This window comes from Rhinopithecus roxellana, chromosome 10 (assembly GCF_007565055.1).
Source record: "Rhinopithecus roxellana isolate Shanxi Qingling chromosome 10, ASM756505v1, whole genome shotgun sequence".
NCBI lineage: Eukaryota > Metazoa > Chordata > Mammalia > Primates > Cercopithecidae > Rhinopithecus > Rhinopithecus roxellana.
The window spans coordinates 8,791,426-8,808,688 of record NC_044558.1 but is presented as its reverse complement, the minus strand read 5'-3'; the positions used below and the strand labels follow the sequence as shown (position 1 = coordinate 8,808,688).

At 41.5% G+C, this 17,263-nt stretch overlaps 1 protein-coding gene across 6 annotated transcripts in view; it reads right to left on the bottom strand.

The window, feature by feature from the left end:
• ERC1 (ELKS/RAB6-interacting/CAST family member 1) overlaps positions 1-17,263 on the bottom strand; it is a 540,835-nt gene that overhangs the window by 117,956 nt on the left and 405,616 nt on the right. The gene's annotated exons all lie outside the window — the stretch shown is intronic.

Genomic DNA, 17,263 nt, shown 5'->3' with positions numbered 1-17,263 from the left:
TTTATTTCTCATTTTAATTAGGGAGACCACTTCCACTTACTCGGCCAAACCAGACATCTGACTGCTCAGTGGTCTGGGGGTAGTGACCTTGGGGCCCAAGCATAGAAGAAACAGCATGGGAACTACCAATTATTTGTTCCTTTGCCACAGTCACCAAGAAGGCCTCATACTGAAAGAGCTAAACTAGAAAATTTTAAGTAGAGTTGGATTACTGAATTGCTGTATGGAGGGCAACTTCCTCATAGAGTCAGCAAGATCTGCAGTGGACTTTGCATAACCAAGAAATAAGCGTTTACTTTGTTAAGGCACTAAAATTAGGTGGTATTTGATACACAGACTGGCCTAGTGAATACATTACTCCATCTCAACTACCCTGTATTCTTGTCCACATCATTTCATATCTGCATAACTGGAATAGATTCCTAAACAGTCTCCCTGTTTTTAATCTTAGCATCTTCTTACTTCAGGCTCCCCTTAACTTCTTCCATTAGCTGCCAGAGTGACTGATTTATCTATAAAACTCTGAAAACATCAGTGAGACTAAAAGCTTCTCCACGGCTTGGCATCACCTACAGGAGCAAGTCCAGACTCCTCTCACCATTGTCAACACAGGGATCTCCATGACCTGTCCCCTCCCAGCTCTGGAGTCTCACGTCACTGCCCAGTAGTGCAGACTTGGTAATAAGAAGCCTTCTATGGCTCCCTGATCTCAGGATGCTTCAAGCTTCAGCACCCCCGGCCACAATGATCCCTCTGCCTAAGAGGCTCCTTTTCTAGCTCATTCATGAGTCTAACTCTTATTAGTTTTTTAGTATTCTCCTTTCTCCAAAAATATTGTTTGACCTCTTCTGCCCCAGGCTGTCTTAAGAATGTCTTCTTTGCATATATCAACAAATGCTAGTCATTAAGCAGAGATAATGTATTTATCTTTCTCCTTCAAATAAAGCGGAACCCTAATACACTCAGAGGCAACAAGCTTGTCATACTCATACATGAAGGACTTGAGAAGGTGTGTTACCTACTCCATGCGTTAGTTTCCTGGAGCTGCCATAAGAAATGATCACAAACAACATAAACACAACATAAATTTACTCTCTCACCGTTCTAGCGGCCCCAAGTACAAAAGTATGGTGTTGGCAGGGCCACATTCCCTGTGGAGACGCTAAGGGAGAATTTTTCCTTGCCACTTTTGGCTTCGGTGACGGTGGACATTTCTTGGTTCATAGCCACCCAGTCTAATCTCTGCTTCTGCCTTTACATCACCTTATCTTCTGTATCTGTCTTCTGTCTCTCACAAGGACTTGTCATTAGGGTTAGGGCCCCACCTGGATAATTAAAAATGATCTCTTCTTGAAATCCTTAATTTAATCCCATCTGCAAAGACCCTTTACCCAAATACAGTTACATTTACAGGTTATAGGAATTTGGATGTGGACATATGTTTTTTGGGGGCAATATGTTTGGGAAGAGCATATGTTTTGGGGGGCATTCAATCTACTACAGCCTGCCTTCTAGTCCCACCAAATTAATATCTGTCCCATACACAAAATATGTTCACCTCATTCCAGTATCCCCAAAAATCTTAACCCAGTACCGCATCAACTGTAAATCCAAAAGTCCATCTAAATAGCATCACTCAAAAGTCCCATATCTCCTCATCTAATTAATCTGAATTGGGTATGAGGGAGACAAAGTATGATCCATCTTCTCCATCTGTCAACATACGAAACAGAAAACAAGTTATCAGGTTCCAAAATACAATGGTGGGACCAGTATATAATAGACATTCTCATTCCAAAAGGGAAAAACTGGAAGAAAAAAAGGGGTCATCAGTCCCAAGCAAGTCTGAAATCCAGCACAGAAAATTCCATTAGGTTTCAAGGTCTGAGAACAATCCTCTGGCTCAAGGCTATGCCCTCTGCCTGTGGTGGCTCCGCTGGCTTCTGCCTCTGGATCCCTGGTTGCTCCGTTGACATAAAATCTTTAGGTTTTGACTTTTTAAGACACAACTAATCAATATGGTCAGAATTCAGTAGAGTAGTTACTCTTGGAGGAATAGGCAGGGGATGGTACCTGAAAAGGGAGTGTAAGAACTAGTTGCTGGGGTGTTGGCAATAATCTGCTTCCTGGATGTAGATGCTGGTTACATAAGTGTGTAAAATTTCACTGACATGTATACTTAGACATGTGTACTTTTTAATGTATGTAATTATTATTATTATTATTATTTGAGACAAAGTCTTGCTCTGTTGCCCAGGCTGGAGTGCAATGGTGCGATCTTGGCTCACTGCAATCTCTGCCTCCTGGGTCCATGCCATCCTCCCGCCTCAGCCTCTGGAGTAGCTGGGATTACAGGTGTGCACCATCACGGCCCGCTACTTTTTGTATTTTTAGTAGAGACAGGGTTTCACCATGTTGGCCAGGCTGGTCTCGAGCTCTTGACCTCAAGTGATCCGCCCGTCTCAGCCTCCCAAAGTGCTGGGATTACAGGTATAAGCCACCGTGCCTGGCTGTATGCATTTCATTAAAAATTTTTTTGTGACTGGGCACAGTGGCTCAGGCCTGTAATCCCAACATTTTGGGAGGCCGAGGTGGGCAGATCACAAGGCCAGGAGTTCGAGATCAGCCTGGCCAACATGGTGAAACCTTGTCTGTACTAAAAATACAAAAATTAGCCGGGTGTGGTGGCAGGCACCTGTAGTCCCAGCTACTAGGGAGGCTGAGGCAGGAGAATCGCTTGAACCTGGGAGGTGGAGGTTGCAGTGAGCCAAGATCAAGCCACTGTACTCTAGCCTGGGAGAAAGAGCAAGACTCTGTCTCAAAAAAACAAACAAACAAAAAAAGGCTGTATTGCAAGAAGCTTTAAGCAATGGAGGAAATGATCTTGATATCTGACAAGGAGAGTAATTTCTGTCAATCACGGCTCATGCTTTTTCTTTGCTATAGTTATATCATTATGGTAATAAAAAGAAGGATATTTAAGTTATGGTTCATCTTACCAGACAACATAAAAGTGAGAGACCCACTTAGTCTCATCTCAGATTGTTAAAATATGTATTAAGAGAAACAGTTATTTTGGTGCACAGCCGTAAGAACAGCCACAAGTGAGCTGCTGGTAATTTCATCTACCATTCAGGAGGACAATGCGGGCTTAGGGAACACTGCTGTGACTACTGTCTTGATGTCTAAATACAAAGAGAGCTCTAGATAGCGATTAGCTGAACTAGAACCAGCCTTAGAAACAGGATTCCTTCAGTTCTTCCTGGCTATTGTTTCTCAGTAATAAGACAGACAGGAAGGTAACTGTGAGGAAACTTGTTAGGGAAGAAAACCTGATTTATAAGAATCTTCCATGTAACAGAAGTTGAAATGAAGAACTGGTAAACACTGTGGACTAGGGTGGACTAGGGGAACGTGGTGCACCTGTCTCCCTTCACTGGCTTCGGGCCATGACTGGGAACCAACCAGGCTTCTCTAAGTGTTTTAGCATCTGGGTCTGGGGAGACAGTTTGGTAATTGTTTCAGGTGTGCAATTTGGGTGTGCTCGTAAAGTGCCTATGTAGATTTAAACATATTAATATCCACTCAATCTCTTTGTATATTTCTACTGAATCAGCTAGTTAAAAGTTAGGTAGGCCCAGACTGTACATGTTCCAAATTATTTTCTGAGAACCCATAATTTTAGATTTAACCATTAGTAGGTTGCAATTTTATGCAAGACCAGGAAAAACATCATATCCAATTCAAAATGCTCCATTCAGGAACAAGGCTGGCAATACCATAAACTTTCAGCATTCTCTACCCTGAAAACCAACTACTACAAATACTGTTTTAGTATTAAAGCTCAACAATCTATTTCTTTAAATTCTTATATTTCATAAAACTTTTGAAATATAGGGGGAAAAATATTGAACTTCAGGTATGATAGACGTTCCTCCTTCAACAGTCACTATTTTCTATGAACTTTTCAACAGCTTTCCAATCACTCATCTCTATGAGCTCTTAAGAACGCAAATTAATTGATTCTTAAAATTAAAAAAAATGCTGGTGGCTGAAAGCTATCTTAATAAATGCCGTGCAATACTTTGAAACCAGATTTGCATACATCTTGTCTATGTATATATGACAGTCAATAGTATTTTAATAACAAAATTATTTCCAAAGGTAATTTAGAGTTATTAGCACATGGATTTTTGAACTTAGCTACTTAAAAATCAGCTTGTCATTTTACCCTCTCCTCTGCTGTACAGCTGTTCATTAATCCAGTTAACTATTTATAAGGTAATTGCTAAAATTAGAAGACATCTTTTTAATACAAGATTTGGAAAACAGTTTGGCCTGTCAGGATTCTGAATTAATTTTTTAAAATTGGGGGCAGTCCTTTACAGTAATGTATATATTTCACTGTAATTTATAATAAGGGTAGATTAAAGTCCTATTTATTACAACTGAGTACGATGGGGTTATTAATAATATGGCTGAAGGCTACTGAAATCTCTTACCTAAAGCACATACTGTAATGATGGTAACACATTTTGATGCAGTGATTAGGAATGTCAGCTCTGGAGTGATATGATTTGTTCTGAATCCTGGTTCAGTCACTTACGAGCTACGTGACTTAGGGCAAGTTACTTAACCTCTTTCCCTCTCTGTAAAATGAGGATAACTCTACTTCTTAGGGCTGTAGTGATGACTAAATGAATTAATTCACAGAAAGAACTCAAAATAGGGCTCAGCTGCCTAGATGTTAAATATTATCTTCTTGAGATGACTAATGGCATGAATACTGTTTTCTAGAAAGTCATGTGATAGTATATTGGGTCATATAAATTACAGCTTCTGAAAATGGCACTCCTCAGTGACAGCTAATATTCTGGTTTAACACCACTCCTATTATCCTTGAATGCAAATATCATTTAATTCCACATTCGTTTTTTGTTGTGTGTGTCACAGAGTCCTGTTCTGTCTCCCAGGCTGGAATGCAGTGGTGCCATCTTGCCTCACTGCAGCCTCTGCCTCCCAGGTTCAAGTGATTCTCCTGCCTCAGCCTCCCAAGTAGCTGGGATTACAGGCGCCCACCACACCCGTCTAATTTACATCTGCTTTTAATGAGTGTCTACATCAGTTCAAAAGAGATCAAAAGAGGCAGCAGGAACAGATTTTTGGCATATATTGGTCTGACTGATTCCCACCAAGAGAAGTTTAATGGAGGAGGGAGTGACCCTCAAACTAATCTTTCTAGTTTTACATATGCTTAATGAGATCCTCAGGCCAACGTCAAGGAGCACAGGAAAGGCAGCTATAAATCATACCACCTGATGGACACAGAAGAAACGGAGAGGAGGGCACCAGCATACAGGCAGGAAACCTAGGTTGATTTATCTGCATTGAGATCATTCAAGAGGGATCAGGAAACTCAGAAGATTTATAAATTAATTCCCTGTGGCATCATAAAAGGGAGCAGTTTGACGATAGGAAAGGCAAGTTAGATTTGACGCTAGAAATGAAGGGAAGAGTCTTATCAAATTGTTGTGAGGGATTTTTCCTACATCTGGAATTTATGACAAAAAATGCAACAGATGATGAAAGGAGACTGGACTGAATCCAGGTTTCCCCACATTCCCAGCCTCGGGACTTTTTACTTATCAATAGCTCCAATCAAGCAGAATTTATCAAAATATGATCTATTTCTTTGAAGGATTCAAAAAAAAAAAAAAAAAAAAAAAAAAAACAAAACCAGGATTTTTTCATCTTCAAAATGCAACACTTTTTAATAAAATAATACTTTCATAAAAAAGCAAATTTCTATAGACAGAGTTAAACAATCTTTACATATGTTTTCTTATGCTTTTTGATTGCTTCTTTTTAAACTCTTAATGTCAGCACTTAGCAGATGATACAGCTACAGGTAAATAAGTTGATTTATCAAAATACAGAAAATAATGAATTTTAGACTTTAAAATCATTTGATCTATCCACCCAATATTATAGATGAGGAAGATAAAGCCCAAAGAGGCAAGTTAGGCAGCTTGTGGCCTTATTTGTGTTAAAACAAATAAAATGAAATCAGCCTTGTGGCCTGATTTATATAAAAATAAAAAATATATTAGCTGCCGACACTTAGACATAAAGAGATTTATATAAAAGTCTGAATTCTCCAGGGAAAAATGGATGCCTGAATAACACAGGACTCACGTCTAACATGGTCACAAGAGCTGGAATTAAAAGTGCCTGCCTCTTTAGACAACACCATGCGGCCCCTAGTTTATCACAGTTCTCTTTCTCCTGTGGCCTTAAACCACTTCACTCACTCCTTTTATTTATGACATCTGCCTGGCCCATACAGCCCTAGGGTTAGGCCCTATTAAGTATCCCAATAGTACTTTGTAAAGTGTGAAGTGTTTGATGTTCTTTGATGGTGTTACTACGTTCAAGATTATATACTTAGTTATCAATAGAGTTGGATCTAGAGCTCAGGTCTCCTGACTCTCAGTGTAGTGTTATTTCTATTGTACCACATTATACATACAAACAGGAAAAACAGACAGGAATGGTTATAGAATGGGAATTCTTAGATTCGAACAAATAATCACACCAAGAATAACCTGGCTTAACATAAAGAATAAATACAATGAACAACTCTCGTCCAAGGGAAAAGTTTCTTTCTCTTTCTCTCTGCTCCCTCCCTTTCTCCTTTCTTCTCATTTGTTCAACTTCAGCCCAAGGGAAAATGAATATGTGAATGAAAAAAAGCACAGAATGGCGTTGCTAATGATAAGGAAAAATACTGACTTCAGGCTAGGAAATTCCAGCCTATGAGGATGATTTGAAGAGAAGTTTAAAGTAGAGATTAAGCTGAGGAAGTGCAAGGCAATTCCAGAAGTGAGGACAGTGAATGAAAAATGGTTTGCATCTATCTCCTTTCAAAACAATCTGGATACCATCAGTAGGAACAATCTAGTTGATCTTAGTGTTTGTAATGGTTCAGAGGAAGAAGTGTATACATTTGAGTACTTAATATACACAAACTTAGGGTTGAAAGGAGATAAAATAGTTTTTAAAAGATTAACATTTTTATCTTAACTAGTCAATAGGGGCCATTGAGGCCAGTTGTGGTGGCTCATGTGTGTAATCTCAGCACTTTGGGAGGTCAAGGTGGGAGGATGGTTTGAGGCCAGGAGCTATGACTGCACACTGCACTCCAGCCTGGGCAAGAGTGAGTCTCTGTCTCTATTAAAAATAAGTAAGTACATACAAAAAATAAGGGCCACTGAATTATTAAATATAGACTGAACTGTAATCTTCCATACTTTCTGAATTGTATTCTTCTGTCAAATTCTGAATATTCTAACCGAAGTTTTCATTTTCTAGGATATAACAACAGTCACTATCAAGGAGATAATACCATACAGGACAGCTGGGAGGCTGATACTCATGTACACAGCAGATACAATATGACGTAGGCACCATCAAGGACAAGCAAGGTGAAGGGGCCCTGGCAGTGCCTAACACAGATGTGTTTTAAGGAATGTCTTCTCAGTCATAAAACAGGCACCTGGCATTATAAATAACAGATTTATATATAAAACAAAGGGGTACATAAATGCTCTCAGAGGCTGGCCTCCTTATCAAGAATTTAAACCAAGTGAGATGAACAGATGTTTACAACATTTTACTCCCACAATTTCTGCAGCACTTAAGCTGCTATCACACTTATCACACTTGCTATTTGATTTTCCCTTTATTCACTGACAACTCAGGAGCTCTCCGTGGTTTTATTCTACCACTGTTAGCTTCTTTTAGAATGTAAAACAGTTTTAATAGTATGATGAGTGGGCTTTTCCAGTTGTTACAGAATTGGTGACCAAGGCCCAAAGCAGGTGACAAAAAAGAGCTAAGCAACCAACGTGTATAAAGGCAGTTTAGTGGCCAGTGGCCGAAAAGGCACTATTGTCAGCAGTCCAATGTCTCAGCAGGTGCCCCTACATCCATCTAAGACTGGTGTGAGCTAGTGTTAAGGCTGGAAGAAGGACTTGTCACATGGAGTTATGTGTTCATTCACAAGAAAGCCCCCTTTGCCTTAGCTAAGAGACAGAGGGCTCAAAGAGAACCACTCCTGAAGACTGGGTGTGAGTACAAGACAAGGAGACTGACATCTCATTCCTTCGTTTTGTATCTACTTAGGCATCAGACTTGTTGATCTGCCTGGTGCTTATCTGAGGAGGAGACAGATGGCAGATGGAAACAGAAATATCGAGGCAGCCTGTTTCTCACCATTTGGCATGGCAAGGATGCACGCGCTTTCTGTGGGTCAAGTGATGTTACAGAGAGCTGTCAGGTTTGTGTCTTTTGGCTGCTGCTCCACCCCAAAGGAAACAATGCTGGCCAGAGAAGCAGCATCGGAAGATGAAGAAGGCAGAGGAGTGAGAGAGAATGGAACTTGTCCCTTTCCCCCTGCAGGCCTCTCAAGTGAGCTGACGAGGGGAAGGAAAGATGAAGTAAGTTCTGCTTTGCTGTCTGATCTGCTTTCTTACACTATAGAGTGTGGTGGAATCGCACAGTGTGTACTTTTCTGTGTCTCCATTTTTGCTCGGTGCGTTTTGCGATTCGTCCATCCTGTTGTGTGTCTGTAGTTCACTTCTATCCACTGCTGAGCGGCATTTCACCGCGTGAACATACCCAATTCGTTTATTCATGCACTTGCTGTGGTAGTCGGCCTTCAGGATGGCTGCAAGGATCTCCGTCTCCAGGTGTTCGCATCATTGTGCTGTCCCCTCCCACAGGATGTAAGGGCTGGTCTGTGCGATCGACAGAATAAGGCAGAAGTGATGGTAGGTCACCTCTGAGGTGAGGTTATGGAAGACACTGCAAATTCCGTTTTGGTTGCTCTCTTCCTCTCTTGGGCCACTTGTTCTGGAGAAGCTGGCTCTCGTGTCCTACATAACCCTGCGGAGGAGTCCATACGGTGGAGAGCCAAACCATCTCTGGAGAGAAAACAGGGACCCAGCTCCGGGGGAAGATGGAGGTGTTAAGGTTCCAGACATCACTCCCTGGCCACGAGGACTGCGGGACCATCTTCACAGTTTACAACATTCCGCGTGGCATCCAGGGCCCCGAGCACCCCAACCCCGGAAAGCCGTTTACTGCCAGAGGGTTTCCCTGCCAGTGCTACCATCCAGACAACACCCAGGGCCACAAGGTCCTGGAGCTCCCGAAGGTGGCCTGGAAAAGGTGGCTCATCTTCACAGTGGGCACGGCCAGTACCATGGGTGACAGCGATACTGCGGTGTGGAATGAGATCTACCACAAGACAGAGATGGACTGCAACACGACAGGCCACGGCTACCCCGACCCCAACTACCTGCAGAATGTGCTGGTTGAGTTGGCCTCCCAGAGGGTGACCGAGGACTGCCTGAAGCAGCAGTGACCTCTTGCCCTGGCACGCTGCCTCTGGTGGCCACCCTGCTGTCCCATGGCTGGCTGGGTGGGCAGGGGGGAAAGCGCCCAGCCTAAGAGGCTGGAATGTTTGTTGGGGCGTGGGGTATACCCCACCTGAAGCTAGGGCTCCACCTGCCTGCCCCTCCCTCCTCCTCCCCTCCAGACAGGGATCTGTGTGGGAACTGGGCAACCCTCGGGAGTTGTAGGGGCTTAAGATGCAGCCACCTCAGTGTGTGGGGCATGTCTGTCCTCCGGGGGCTGCTTTGGGCCCGAGGTGCTCAGGGACTGGTGTGGGGCAAGTAGAGACGGCCCCAGCCTGGGCGGGTGTGGCTTCTGGGTCAGCTTCTTTTACCTCAATTTTGTTTGTAATAAATGCTCTATAGCAAAAAAAAAAAAAAAAAGAATAAAAAAATAAAAACAAAAATAAATTCACGAATGAATCTGGAAGTGGGTCCTCCATCCCTAGCCAACCCTTCAGATGACCGAATACCAAGAGCCTGACTGTAAACTCATAAGGGACCCCGAGTCAGAACCACCTGCTAAGCTGCATGGAGATTCCTGGCGCTCAGCCACTGTGTGAGACAATGATGATTACTTTAAGCCACTAAGTTAAGGGTAATTTTTATGCAGTAATAGATAACTAACAGATTCTGGCATAACTGGGAACGGGGTGACACTGTAACAAAAACTTCAAACGCCAGTGTGGCTTTGGAGCTGGGCAGTGGGCGGAAGCTGGAAGACTTGGAAAGATTCTGAGGAGAGTACTAGTGCAAACCTAAAGTGCCCTGAACTGGCTGTTTGCTGAAATGGGGGCTTTCAGGAGGCTGTCACTGGATCTTAAAGGGAAGCGAAGAACTTGTTACTGGGATCGTTGATAAGCGGTACCAGAAAGTTAACAACAACGTCACCTGCAGCTGTGTGGAAAGTGGAGCATGTGCTGAATGAACTGAGAGATCCGGCTAAGTAGATTTCCAGTTGAAGTGCTGAAGGTGTGGGTCTGGTTTCTTCTTGCTGCTTATGGCAAAATGTGAGAGGAAAATACACTAGTGTGGCCACCCCAAACACAGCTTAGCATGGCCCTTTTATGTATTTATGGGAATGTACAAACACAGCATAAATCTAAAATACATATATTTTAAAAATTCCGTATGTGTATTACAGCAACAAACAAAGTGAAAAATCAGACCAAAATATCACACAATATACTCCCTAGATGAGTCAGTATTCGACCTGCAAGTAGTGTCCCTTGTGATGTGCTTCCCTTTGACAGTGTATTTGTCAAAACCATGAAGCCCCAATGAGAATTATAGATATAAAATACCCTAACTATGCAATTTATTTCAGGATGTCATCTGAAGGCTCAGATGCAATAATATAACAGTCAACAAGGTACGCCCTACCCTCATATTCCTTAAATCGTCACAAGGTACACCCTACCCTCATTTTCCTTAAATCTTAAGTCTTAACTTTCTGCCTCTGTAAGAAAATTTAGTCCTCTGTTGGTTCAGAAAAGAGGACAAGAGGAAAGGAAGGGAAAGTAGTTAATAAAACTGACTAGACATGTCTCTCTGGCTCACCATTACAATACGGAATAATGGCAACTTGAGATTTTACAACATGTATATGGCTTTAAAGGTTGATTCTCCATTATTCTTATTGGCAAGAAGCTTCCATCGTGGATTTCATTTCTAAGGAAAAGCCTTTAAATCACTAAGTAGACTACAGACAGGTCTATTTGCTTGGCTAGTTGGGAGAACTTTTCACATGATTTTTTTTTCATAGAACAGAATCAGTCCCAAAAGGTGATTTTCATCTAACTGGGTTCATATTAGATTATTAGTATGTCTTCACAGGATTTTAGCTGCGTTCAAAAACAATTCATGTATACTACAGAGAGCCAACAGTTTGACATGTAAGAATCCAATTATTTATTGTCTTCCAGCTTGGTGGCCCTAAATATTGCTCCAATGGGGAGTGGTCAGGACCTTGGGCTAAGAATTTGAAAATCAAATTTGAGCATTTTTTAAAAAAAAGTATCTGACCCCTACATTCTTCAGATCAATGTTAAGCCAGTTCTTTCCAAATTTTAGTAAATAAGAACAAATCACATTTTTCACATACAAAACAACTTATATTCTTCACTCAAAACTCTGAGATAGATAAAGAAGACACATTTCAAACCAGCAAAATGATTTGTTTGGCTGTAGAAGAATTAATAACAAAACTGCATTTTCTCTCATAAAAGCTGTGATCAAAGCACATGTCCACCAAAACTGAAAGCTGAAACGATACTATTTTACTGTTGTCATAACCCTAAGTTCCAAACAAATGAAGTTTACTGAACCTTCATAAAGGTATTCACCTTTGTACCAATAAATAATAAGCCTGGGAAATTTTCGTCCAAATAATGATTTATTCGGAAAGTTCTAAGCGCCTAGAGTGGCGATGATAAAAGTGTCTTTTCAACCGCAACTTCATAATTAGTACACCATGCTACGATAGTAGACAGTAGCCTTTCATGCCACGAGGAGGAAAAGATAGATGATATACAGTCATTTAAAGGTGGGCCAATGGCCAGCCCTACATCATGTGAGAAAAGTTAAAGTCAAAATAAGAAAGGCATTAACCTATATACATTTTCTATTCACTAACAAAGGAGTAAAATAACCCTAAATAAATGAATCAAAAGACAGTGAGTCCATATTAGGGGACAGATTGTTTCTGAGTGGGATATGTGGACAGAGCATTGAATCCGGTTATTACGGTAACCAGCATTCTAACAGGGATGGGGAAGTGTGAAAGCATGTACAAATGTGGGTTCACAGATGCGTGAATGTGCGCCAGACGTCTGCTAGACTGAAGAAACAGCCAATTCAGAGCACAGGCTGGTTTTCCCGAGCTACTCAGCGAATGTCAAAGTATTCCACTTGACCGGATGAAACAACAAGGGTACAGGTATCATACAAGGCACCCTATGCAGTGCCACAAGAGAGACTAAAAATTGTTAACTACAGAGTGGACAGAAGTTAATAAAAGACAGGTACTCAAAATATTATTCACTTGATTCAGGTATTTTTTCATACCATACCTACCGAAAGTACTTGGGGCAATAGTGAAATACTCTTTCCATCAAGAACTTAGTGATTAGGGAAATAAAGCGGTCTTTGGAGGATTAAGCAAGTAAAATACACATAACACAGTAGAAAACTACTCTACGAAAATGCTTGACTGAAGAACATAGGATCATTCCCAAGACCAGCTGGATCACCTGATGTAATCTCAAGGAAGTAGTGCTGGGACGACGGGAGAAAGACCGCGTGTACAGAAAGGTGATGCTCAGCCTGGAACAGTGAAAAGGGAAACCCAAGGAAAACAAATCACACCATTTCTGTTTTGTTTCTGGTTCTTTACAGACAGAGAGGGGAAGGGCTGGAGTATAAATAGATACTCTTTTCTGTCTCTCAGGGAAACAAATGAGTATCATAAAAACATAAAATAGCATTGTTTGTATTATTCTAATTCTAATACAGTCTAATTACCAACCATCTGGAATCTTCACGTAAGATGGTAAGGGAGAGAAGAGAATCACTTCTAATTCTCGGTCCACCACTTACTCTTCACGGAAATTTAGCCACAATTTTAACGTTTTTGGGTCTGAAGTGCTTCCCCTACATAACGAAGATACTATCCAGAGCTGTGGGGAAGATCCTGTGATATAAAGCCCTTGTGCCCCGCACACTACAGTCAAGTGGTACGTGGTGGCCATTATTGTCACTGCTCTGTTTTCACAGAATTATGAAAAGTTATACTACTCGGGGATATTTAGAACAGGCAGGTGACATGTGGAAAATCACAGAACTAAAAGGCGAGTGAGATGGGATGTATGCTTGGGAGTTATCACTTTCCTAATGTGGAGGACTTCAGGCAGATGGGCATTTAAATGTTCTTCAGTGATGAAAATTTAAGATTTAAGAAAGACATATTAGAATTTAGAATTATTTTTTAAAAATTCTCTATTAGAGTCATATCATTAAAAAGAACAGGTGGAAAAAAGGAAGGATAAAAAGCACCTCTCCCTCTTTTTCCTAACTGCCCTGAGAAATATGTTGTTCCTCAGAGGAGTGGAACACCACGTGCTAGTGGTGTAATTCTGAACACTATGTGAGTCTGCACATTTAAATAAAGTGGTTAGAAATAACCAAGAATTAGAGCCAGGTTGGGGGCGGTGGCTCACGTCTGTAATCCCAGCACTTTGGGAGGCAGAGGTGGGTGGATCACAAGGTCAGGAGTTCAGGATCAGCCTGGTCAAGATGGTGAAACCCTGTCTCTACTAAAATTACAAAAAATTAGCTGGGCATGGTGGCGGGCGCTCGTAATCCCTGTTACTCAGGAGGCTGAGGCAGAGAATTGTTTGAACCCAGGAGGCGGAGGTTGCAGTGAGCCGAGATCGCGCCACTGTACTCCAGCCTGGGCAACAGAGCAAAACTCCGTCTCAAAAAAAAAAAAAAAAAAAAAAAGAATGAGAGCCATGCTTCCTATGGCACAGTTCTCACCATGAACAGGGCTATCAGTGATAGAGAATGGAAGTGGGGATTCTAGGCACTTTAGGTTTGCTATCTTATTTAATTTCACACCAACTCTGTGAGGTAAATCTGAGGTGAATGGGTAAATAAGTTACATAATGTTTGGATGACCTGCTAAAGCTGTCAGTAGAAAAAGCTGGCAAGGCCAGGACCACCTTCCACAGAATGTGATATGATTTGGCTCTGTGTCCCCACCCAAACCTTACCTCGAATTGTAATCCCCAAGTGTCAGGGGAGGGGCCTGGAGGGAGGCGACTGGATCATGCGGGCAGATTTCCCCTTTGCTGTTGTCAAGATAGTGAGTTATCGCGAGATCTGATGGTTTAAAAGGGTGTGGCAGTTCCTCACTTGATCGCTGTCTCTCCTGCCACCATGTAAAATGTGCCTTTGCTACTCCTTCACCTTCCACCATGATTGTAAGTTTCCTGAGGGCTCCCCAGTCATGGGCATCTGTGAGTCAATTAAACCTCTTGTCTTTAAATTACCCAGTCTCAGGTAGTACTTGATAGCAGTGTGAAAGCGGACCAATGCAGAATGTCTGCCAAGTGTCTAGAACAACCAGTGTTTGATGCATTAGCCTGTGAGTTCCTTTAAGATGAATACTGTGCCTTTGTATCCCCATGCCTACAAAATACTGAAATCAAATAATATATTATATGACAATTAATTCTAATATAGAGGATTACAAAATTATAGTTGTAAATGAGATTATCTAGATTCAAACCAAATCAGTTTAAGTTTGTAGCCTTTACTTTTATATTGTTATAGTCAACTCTTAAAAACCGGAAAAAAAAAAAAAAAATCCCAGCCTGTCCTGAAAAGCCCAGCCTGCTATGACACATCTGTGTAGAGCACACAGCGGCAAAACCAGATTTCACACTAGCAACCAGTACAATATGGAGGCTGTAAAATTCTGGAGGTGAAAAGAAGAAAATAATGCTGAGAGAAGGGCCATCTGGTGACAGCTGCTGTGACTAAACAGATTGTATCAGTGCTTTCCAGGGTTCTATCTGAGTTTACACGAAATCTCGTGTGGGGACCTGACAGTCGCAGCAGGGCTTCTTCATGACTTAAGGTCTGAACACACTGGTTGGCACCCACCACAGAACATCTGGAGCTTGTTAGACAGCCTTTCGTTTTTATTTTTTTCACTGGCCCTGGCCCCTTCCTCTGATGCAGCCTCTCCAAGTGCTGCTTTGCCATGAATGAGTCAAGGAGACAAGTTACCCTGGCGGGTTGGGGGTGGTTAGAGGGGATAAGTAAATTGGGACCATATTAGAAGGTGAACTCCAAATCTATATAACCCTCATTGCTTCACCTCTTTCTGACGATAGGAATCACATGTGAACGCCAAGAGCCTATCAGGCAGTGGCAGCTTCATTTGCTGGAAAGCCTGGTCAATGCTGACGGTTTCCCTGTTAGGAAATAGCCTTTAGATTGAGGCACATTCCAGCAATTCAAGGACTAGAAGCTTTAAATTAAAACAGCATTGATGCCATATCCTCTTTCCAAAAGGCCTCTCCCTTGTCCAAAAGTTAGTACACACTCTTGGAGGAATGAAAGAATCAGATGCCTTTGGCAAGACTCCTTCCTTCTTGCTCACAGCATCCAGATACAGTTTGAAAGGGCAGGAATGTAAAAGGGAGGCAGGAGATGGCTGTAGGAAGGACTCCTGAGAACTGTTATTATTTTTCTCTGTATACAGGACACATCACTACAGAAAATTCAAGGCATATGGTTTGATATAAAGACACTGAGAATTTCTTAGCTACTTCCTTCTAAGGTTATAAGCTTATAGATTAATTAATTTCCGTAATTTTCTTTTTCTTTTTTCTTTTTTTTTGAGACGGTGCCTCATTCTGTTGCCAGGCTAGAGCGCTGTGGCGTGATCTCGGCTCACTGCAACCCCCACCTCCTGGACTCGAGTGATTCTCCTGCCTCAGCCTCCCAAGTAGCTGGGACTACAGACGCCTGCCACCACATCCAGGCAATTTTTGTATTTTTAGTGGAGATGGGCTTTTACCATGTTGGCCAGATGGTCTCGATCTCCTGACCTCGTGATCTACCGTGCTCGGCCAATTTCCTTAATTTTCACATAAGGAAAACATATGGTCTTCAGAGGCCAGTAATCAAAAACCACTGTGAATGAGGTACGGTATTCTGGTCTGCTAGATACTCAATTCTATTTGGTGTCTTAAGTGAAGGGATCATGAACCGCTTAAATCATAGGCCTACGTATTCAAGCCTAAGTACTTAAGATAACTGATATTGCTAAATACATAAACTCACAGCGCAGTGAACTCCTTTCTTCAATAATATCCTCCAATTTGCTATTATCAGCTTTGATGAGCCAAATTTCAGTTTTCAACTACTGGATGGACGTCTTTAATAATAAGCACATTCTTCCTATTTTACGTAACAGGTAGTCAAAATATTAGGTGATGTCCTCTTCTTGCTAAAAAGTATTTCAGGACCCTGGAAAAGTTTTCTTTCACTTGTGAATGAGCAATGCGTTGCTTTTTGCTGGTCAACTACCCATGCTGCAGAAAAAAGACATCTTTTGGTATTTTCTCAGCAAAGTGTGCAACATAAATACATATAAAGTCTATTTCTAAGCAGTTTTAATTCGATCCACAGAGAAAATAACTTCGTTGTTTAAATATTGATTCTTGTTAATATAAACATTATACCAAAATACCATCAGCTGATGACTGACCTCCAAAAATAGAAAAAAAAACAAATTTCTTTACTTGAAAAGCTCTTTCTTGGTCTCACGACTGGAGGGAGAAGAGCACACCTGGTCAGCCAAAATGTACAGACAACGTGACTCAGAATGCAGGAGACGGTCAAGGAGGCGGGGACGCGGGTGCTGCGCACAGCCAGGAGCACTCAGTGAGGAGCGCTGAAGCTCAAGCAGGGCTCCGATGTAAACATCCAGCACTCTCATCTTCAAAGGGAAATGTTTTTCCCCATTTTTTTTATTGTGGTAAAATATGTCTAATATAAAACGTTATCATTTTAACGATTTTTAAGTTGATGGTTTTGTGTATTAGGTACATTCACACTCCTTGCAACTATCATCAAAGGGGAAAATTTTAGCTTTCATTTTCACAAACAAAAGGTGTTACATGAATATTAAAGCACTAATTTTGAGAGCATTTAGCCTGGAAAAGAAAAGGGCCAACCTTTGTTCTTATCTTCAGAGCTTACTCGATCCTGAACAACTGAAAATCTTCTCATGA